The sequence below is a fragment of the Boleophthalmus pectinirostris genome, unplaced genomic scaffold (assembly GCF_026225935.1).
Source record: "Boleophthalmus pectinirostris isolate CB_2022bp ecotype Guang Dong unplaced genomic scaffold, ASM2622593v1 HiC_scaffold_22, whole genome shotgun sequence".
Classification (NCBI taxonomy): domain Eukaryota; kingdom Metazoa; phylum Chordata; class Actinopteri; order Gobiiformes; family Gobiidae; genus Boleophthalmus; species Boleophthalmus pectinirostris.
In genome coordinates, this window is record NW_026571190.1 from 35,988,149 (window position 1) to 35,996,113 (window position 7,965).

A 7,965-nucleotide genomic window follows, 5' to 3' on the forward strand; every position below is an offset into this window, starting at 1 on the left:
TTTAGCTGATAGAAAACCCAGTGATAATATGCGATCCAAATTTTGGGATGAAAAATATTGAGTTCTTATTATACATAGGCACAGGAACAGACATGGAGAGAGCTGCACATCAAACATACAAGACAGACGATCTATTACAATGCTCCAATATTGTTTCACTTCAGGGCAATGCCACAGCATGTGTACGAGTGTGCCCTCTGAAAGATGGAACTTCTGTCGACATGTAACCAAACATTTTTCATCATAAAACTGTTTTGAAATCGTATTTTAAAATTGCACATTGTAACTTTTCTGTTGGATGATAGGCCACTTTTTTGTCTCCATGGAGATGTTCTTACTTTGCCTGGAATGATCCACATTATGGCATTAATGTTCTAAATCTCCAATGGGACAAGCAGGGCAAGTTATAGATCAGATCTGTGGATAAGTAACATAGAAACTTACTGTGAGTATTTAAGTATTTTTTTATATATATATTTTTTAACTCTGTGTATTTGTATTTTATTATAATTAATTGGATTGTTTGCATCATTGCCTTCTTTTTTTTGCTTTCTATATGTTATTTTTATAACTTTGTATTGGTGGCACGGTGGTTGAGTAGATGCCTCATGCCTCACAGCAAGAAGGTTCCAGGTTCGATCCCTGGTTCACATTGACCTTTCTGTGTGTGTCTTGCACTGGTACTCCAGTTTCCCCCATCAACCCCAAAAAACATGCACCATACAATAGCTAATGGAGGTCAAATGAATAAAATAAGAAATAAAAAAATAAAATTGTTAATTCCTGCTTGTACAGCACTTTGTAAACCTTGTTTTTAGAAGTGCTTTGTAAATAAAGATGTATTAATAGTAGTAGTAGTAGTACTTGAATAAATGCAAGATAAACAGATTTAATTCTATACTGTGGAACATTTCAGGAAAAGCAATATATCTCTATAGAGACAAGCAGGTACAAGATCCCTCACCTTTATAGTACAGTACACCTTTTTTTAAATTAAACATATAACTACTGAAAATAATAATTCAACTATTAAACAACTAATTTAGTAGTGAATGTAAAACAAAAATCATCTTGGTAATCATAATTTCAAAGAGTATAAAGTTTAAAAACATAGTGGAGAACTTCCTGTATTACCACACTGCATCAATAAAACAGTGTCTCGTTTCTCTTTCCTCGCTTCCTTCTCCTTGATTCCTCTCCTTGACCCTCCATTTTTCTGCTGTCAATCAAATGTGTCCTATTCAGTGGTGTCCCAAAGAAATCGACAGAATGACGGAGTAAACATGAGGGAGTCTTCAGGAGCAAACATCAGATAAAAGAATCAAACGTTATTGATCTCAGTGAGGAGTTTAGATCCTCTCTCCTCGCTTTGTCTCCTCTGTGGGCGGGACTTCCTCACCCATTTCCTGCAGAATCGAGGAGGGGAATCAAGGAGAAGGAAGCGAGGAAAGAGAAATGAGACGCGTCTAATGTGTGTTTGTTTAAATTTCTATTTTCTAATAGAAGTATTGACTTGTACATTCTGCTTTATCTGTTCTTTTCCACTAGATGTCGCTGTAACAAAAGAAAAGGCATTAGTGGAGGTGGAAGAACACACAGGAGCAAGTAGGCGACTAAAGTGATACACAAGCTGACCCAGGATTGACAGAACAGGACAGAAAGGCATTAGATTTAGACTTTAGACAATCTTTACTGAGCTTCAAGAGCAATTACAAGTTAAAAATAAGAAAGATCACACATCAAGGCACAGTTTAAACAAGACATCTGCACTGAAAAGATGTGTTTAGTATCTCTTAATGCCACTGAGAAGGAGAAACATTTTAATCTTGGTCACAAATGATTAAGATGAAGCTAAAATTCAGTTCATTCATTTATTACATTGTCTACACATTTAAACAGTACAAAGGCTCATTGACGAAGTTGGGATTAAAAAGTATAAATATTTCCACATAAATGGAAACATGGAAGCCTACAGGAAAATTATCTTATGTCCAAATGTCAAACGTAAGGGTAAGATGCCAATATATAAGTTATTTCAATATAAAACAATTGCCACATTAATAATTGTTGTTTTTTTTTTTTTCTGTGTCGTTTCTTCTCTTATGAAAATGAAAACTGGGAAACTAAGGATGTCACAATATCAAATCTGTATGCTGGTATTGGTATCGGTATCAGATATCAACTTAGATACTGAAAAAAAGTGCTGGATCGGCTATCGGTTCCCAAATATCGGTTCAGTCGATATCCTGATTGAGCGTATAAATCGATATAATAAGACTATTTACTGGTTGTAGTTGTCCCAGAAAGTCTCAAACTGTTCCGTAGTGACTTGACGGATAAATAATAGTTACGATTGGATCACTTTTGTCTTATTTTATTTTTGTTTAAAAGAACTAGATACTATTTTCAGTCTCTGCTACTGGGTATCGATGTCAAAACTGAAAAAGCTGGATCGGTATTTCCCTACAAGTTTTAATGCTAAAATGATAATAAGAAAAATCCTTTGAAGACTGAATGGAAATGACTTAATTTTGAGGATATGAACCAATCTGACTGAACTAGAGTCAAGAAACTAAAATTTCACACTCGATACTGATTACGATACCACAGTGAAGATAAAAAATGCTAAAATGTTGTAATAGAAATAGTAATTTTCATATACAAAATAATATTACTTTATTTTTTTCGCATGAGGTCTTATATTTGTTTTAATAAAGCTCAAAATCGGACAAAAACTGTTCAGGAAAGCTCATGTTGTCCTGTTACTGTGACTTTTTAGCAGTATCGATATCTGTTTTAGCATCTGCTTTCGATATTTTTCACAGCCGCAGACAGAACGGTCTCTCTCGGTTTTTCTCTCTCACCACCTCAAAACTCATCCTTTCATCATCATCATGAGATCTTAAATTTGTTCTGATAAAGCTCAAAATTGCACTAAAACTGTTTAGGAAAGCTCAAATTTTATATTATTTATATAATTAATTTATATAATTATATATTTATTAAGGACATCACATGGCATTAGACAAACCAAAATGCATTAAGTGTTTTAGCACAAAAATGCAGATATAAAGAAAACATAAAAGAGTTTTAATTTACGTTTATATATTTGGTATTGGTTTTAAATTTTAAATCAACTAGTTGCAGTTCCACAGTTTAGTCCCTTTGGGAGAGAATGAGGACGGACCAAGAGTTTTCCTGTACTTTGGGACGACTAGTAGCACCTCTTGTAGTAGCTCTGTGTGTACATTTTATGGCAAATAACATTTTCTAAGTTAAATAGGTTTTCAGAAAACTTTTGACAGACGTCTCTCTCTGTTTTTATGTCTCACCTCCTCAAAACTCATCCTCTCATCATCATCATGAGGTCTGACAGCTCAAAATCAAACTAAAACTGTTCAGAAAAGCTCAAATTTTGTCCTTTTAATGTTATTTTCTGTATCGATACTTGCTCAAATGAATATCTAGTTTCAATATGAGTTTTAGCATCTGATTTTCTTCACTTTTTACACAACAAATTTTGACAGAAAAGGCTCTCATGTGCATACTTGTAGTAGCTCTGTGTGTACATTTTATGATAAATTCTGAATTCAGTGGCGTATCAGAGTTAAGACACTGATCAAAATTTCAAAGTTAAATTGGTTTTCACAACAGTTTTGACAGAAGTCTCTGTCTTTATCTCTCCCCTCCTCAAAACTCAAAACTGTCCTGTTAATGTGACTTTTTGCAGCTCAAATTAATATCTAGTTTAAGTTTCAGCTTAAGCATCTGATTTTCTGCACTTTCCACAACAAATTTTGACAGAACATTCCTCTCACATCTGTAGTTGTAGTAGCTCTGTGTGTACATTTTATGGCAAATTCTGAATTCAGTGGTGTATCCGAGTTAAAGACACTTTAAAAAAATAATTTAGGATGATTAAAACTTATCCAGTTTTCAAAGTTAAATAAGTTTTCACAACACTTTTGACAGACGTCTCTCTGTCTTTATGTCTCACCACCTCAAAACTCAAAACTGTCCTGATAATGTGACTTTTGGCAGTATCGATACTTGCTCAAATCTAGTTTCGATATTAGTTATAATATATCTGATTTTCTACACTTTTCACAACCCCTGAACAGAACAGTCTCTCTCTCATCCTCTCATCATCATCATGAAGTCTCATATTTGTTCTGATAAAGCTCAAAATCAAACTAAAACTGTTCAAGAAAGCTCAAATTTTGCCCTGTTAATGTTATTTTTTTGTATCGATACTTGCACAAATTAATATCTAGTTTCAACATCAGATTTTCTACACTTTTCATAACAACTTTTGACAGAACAGTCTCTCTCTGACTTTCTATCTCTCCACCTCAAAACTCATTCTCTCAAAATCCTCATGAACTCTTTTGTCCTGTTAATGTGACTTTTTGCAGTATCGATACTTGCTCAAATCTAGTTTCGATATTAGTTATATTATATCAGATTTTCTACCCTTTTCACGATCCCTAAACAGAACAGTTTCTCTTTGTCTTTATGTCTCACCACTTCAAAACTCTCAAACTAAAACTGTTCAGGAAAGCTCAAACTTTGTCCTGTTAATGTTATTTTTTTATATCGATACTTGCTCAAATTAATATCTAATTTTAATATCAGTTTCGGCATCTGATTTTCTACACTTTTCACAAAAACTTTTATTCTCACGATATTCACCTCACGGTACGATATGTATTGCGATATTTTGTGGACGCAAAAAATAATAATAGCACAAAATTGAGAGTATGCTACTTTTCTCTCGTCGTCCAAAAAAATAAAATAACAAAATAAGATTTGGACTGAAACAGAGCAAAGGATCATGGTCTATGTAGTTCTCACTATTTTTTTGCTGTTGCTGCACCAAACAATGAATTTAAGCAAAGAGATTTGAGATTCGGTATATTTTGACAGCCTATGACACTATTATGAGACTTTTAACGATACAATATCACGATATTTCGATTACTGTTACATCCCAACTTTACTCTCTCTTTGTCTTTCTGTCTCACCACCTCAAAACTCAAACTAAAACTGTTCAGGAAAGCGCAAATTCGTTTCAGTGAGTCTTAGCATCTGATTTTCTACACTTTTCACAACAACTTTTGACTAGAGATGTAACGATATCCAAATCTCTCGATACGATATTCTCACAATATCCACCTCACGGTACGATATTTATTGCGATATTTTGTGGAGGCAAAAAATAATACCACAAAATTGTGAGTACGCTACTTTTCTCTCCAAAAAATTACGATTTAAAGTGCTTCATAGGTTATTTCAGCATATAGATTAGATTGAAACAGAGCAAAGGATCATGGTCTATGTAGTTCTCACTATTTTTTCGCTGTTGCTGCACCAAAACAATGAATAGAGGCTTTGCACCGTCACGTGACCCCCATAGCAATGGTACCTATGCCGCCATGACACCGGGCACACTATGTCATTAACTTCAGTAGCATCGGAGAAACATGGGCAGGTTTTGTTGTGTATTTTGTTGTTCTAGATGCTCTGAATGAGATAAAACAATTTGCTTCTTCACTGTTCCTCTGGAAATTACTCATCAGGAGCTCAAACAAGGGAATTATCTGAAAATAAAGACGGGAATTATGGCTGGAGAACATAAACCGCAAAGAGATTTCCTATGGTACCTTCAAGACACACTCACGACACTTTCATCAAGGTATTTGCTATTTAAATTGTTTCATAGTTTATATAAAGAGAGAAGCACATTTACTGAACTAAAATTTAAAAAGAAAACATTTGCAGTGTGAGTGGCAGTAGAAACTGTATCTTCCAGCGCACATATAAACATGTCACTCGTCGTAGGACCCATGTTTTCTTCATTGCCTTGCTTAACCACAACTATGTCTTCAAGAATTAATCGTTTTTTGCGAGCGGATCTTTCTAACGTTCATGAGGATCTTTTCATGGCCAATTCTTTCGAGGTTCGGCTCACACACTCTTCGACTCGTGCGCCATAGGAGCCCAATGTGGGTTCGTTGAATCGTAAACTAGTGCGGGTTTTCCTGGATAATTTAATGCAATTTTAGTTCAGTAAATGTGCTTCTCTCATTAAATAAGCTATGAAACAAGTTAAATAGCAAATATCTTGATGAAAGTGTCGTGAGTGTGTCTTGATGGTACCATAGGAAATCTCTTCGCGGTTTATGTTCTCTAGCCATAATTCTTGTCTTTTTTTTTCGATAATTCCCTTGTTTGATCCTGATGAGTAATTTCCAGAGGAATAGTGAAGAAATTATTCATTTTATCCCTTTCAGAGCATCTAGAACAACCAAATACACAACAAAACCTGCCCATGTTTCTCCAATGCTACTGAAGTCAATGACATAGTGTGCCCAGTGTCATGGCGGCGTAGGTACCGTTGCTATGGGGGTCACGTGACGGTGCAAAGCCTCTATTTAAGCAAAGAGATTCGATATATTGCGACAGCCCATGGTATTATTGTGAGACTTTTTATTGTGACGATATGATATCACGATTTTTCGATTATCGGTACAGTCTCTATGTTTTTCCGTCTCACCACTTCAAAACTCATCCTCTCATCATTTGCAGCAGCAGCAGCAGCAGCAGCAGCCCTGGAGCCCACAGTCCCCGTCTGGCTCTGTGGCTCTGGCTCTCTGGATGAGCTAATGGAGAGCAGAACTAGCGACACCGTGTTCCTCCGTGTGTGTGTGTGTTGTGTGTGTGTCCGTGAGTGTGTGTGTGTATATGTGTGTGTATGTGTGAGAGAGAGCGAGCTGGACCACCCACCCAGAAGGATTCAGAGCAACAGGATTCACAGCCCATTCTGTTGACCTGCCACTACGCGAGACCCTCCTCAATTGTTCCGGCTGCTAACACGAGGACCTTGGGGAGGAGAGGAGGGGGGCCAAAAGAAGCAGTAAACAGTGGGCTGAGCTCCTCTCCTTCACCGCACAAAGGGGGTGAATTGTGTCGGGGACTGGAGCACTTTTTAAAATGGCCCTGAATGAAACATCTGTGGAGGCTGAGCCCTATTTTGCCGTTCAAACCACAGTGACAACCTGTTTTCTCTCGCTCGGCCCCCCCCCCACACCCCCGCACCCCCGCACCCCACACCCCACACCCCTCACCCCTCTCACGGATCCTGAACCCCATCCGCCCCCCCTCCCCACCCCTCCCTTCCCTTATTCCTCCCATGGCCTTGTAAAACTATTCATACTGTATACTCGCGTTTGCCAAGCCAGTAACAGAGACGCAAAACCCACCGGAGACATGACCTGACTCCGGTTGAGGATTAGGGATGTGCAAAAATATCGAAAAATATCAAAATATCGTATTGTCTAATGTGATTATACTGTATCGATATATCGCTTATCGAGTATTTTTGGTGTATTTTACTCAATTATTTTATTACAGCGCCACAGTTTTGTTGTTTGTTTAGAGCAGGCATGTCCAAACTACGGCCCGTGGGCTAAATGCGGCCCTCGGACAAGTTATTCTTGGCCCTCAGGCTTCCAGGTGACTTGGCCCAAATTACCTTACATCAATAAAAAATGAACTTTTTACTGCAAGTTTTTTGAAAATCTACCTTGATAAACTGAATATTGAAGATTTAGTGTGTGGTTTTGAGGATTTTAGCGTAAATAAAGACTGATGTCTCATTCTAAAGTGTTAAACATGCACATATTTCTATTATTCACTGTACTGAGCACCAGTTTATGGCCCTTGATCAGCCCTCTGCTTCATCTGTGTTTAGAAATGTGGCCCTTGAAGAAAAAAGTTTTGACACCCCTGGTTTAGAGGAAGGAAACTCATTTACGCGACACATTTGACATTTTCATGATTTCATGATCATTTTATGATTAAAATTGCCGTGTTTCCTATTAACTGTGCATAACACTGAACACAAAACAATATATAGGTAAGTTAAAATGACTTAAATTAAGAAGATTTTACTTTATTTGAGCA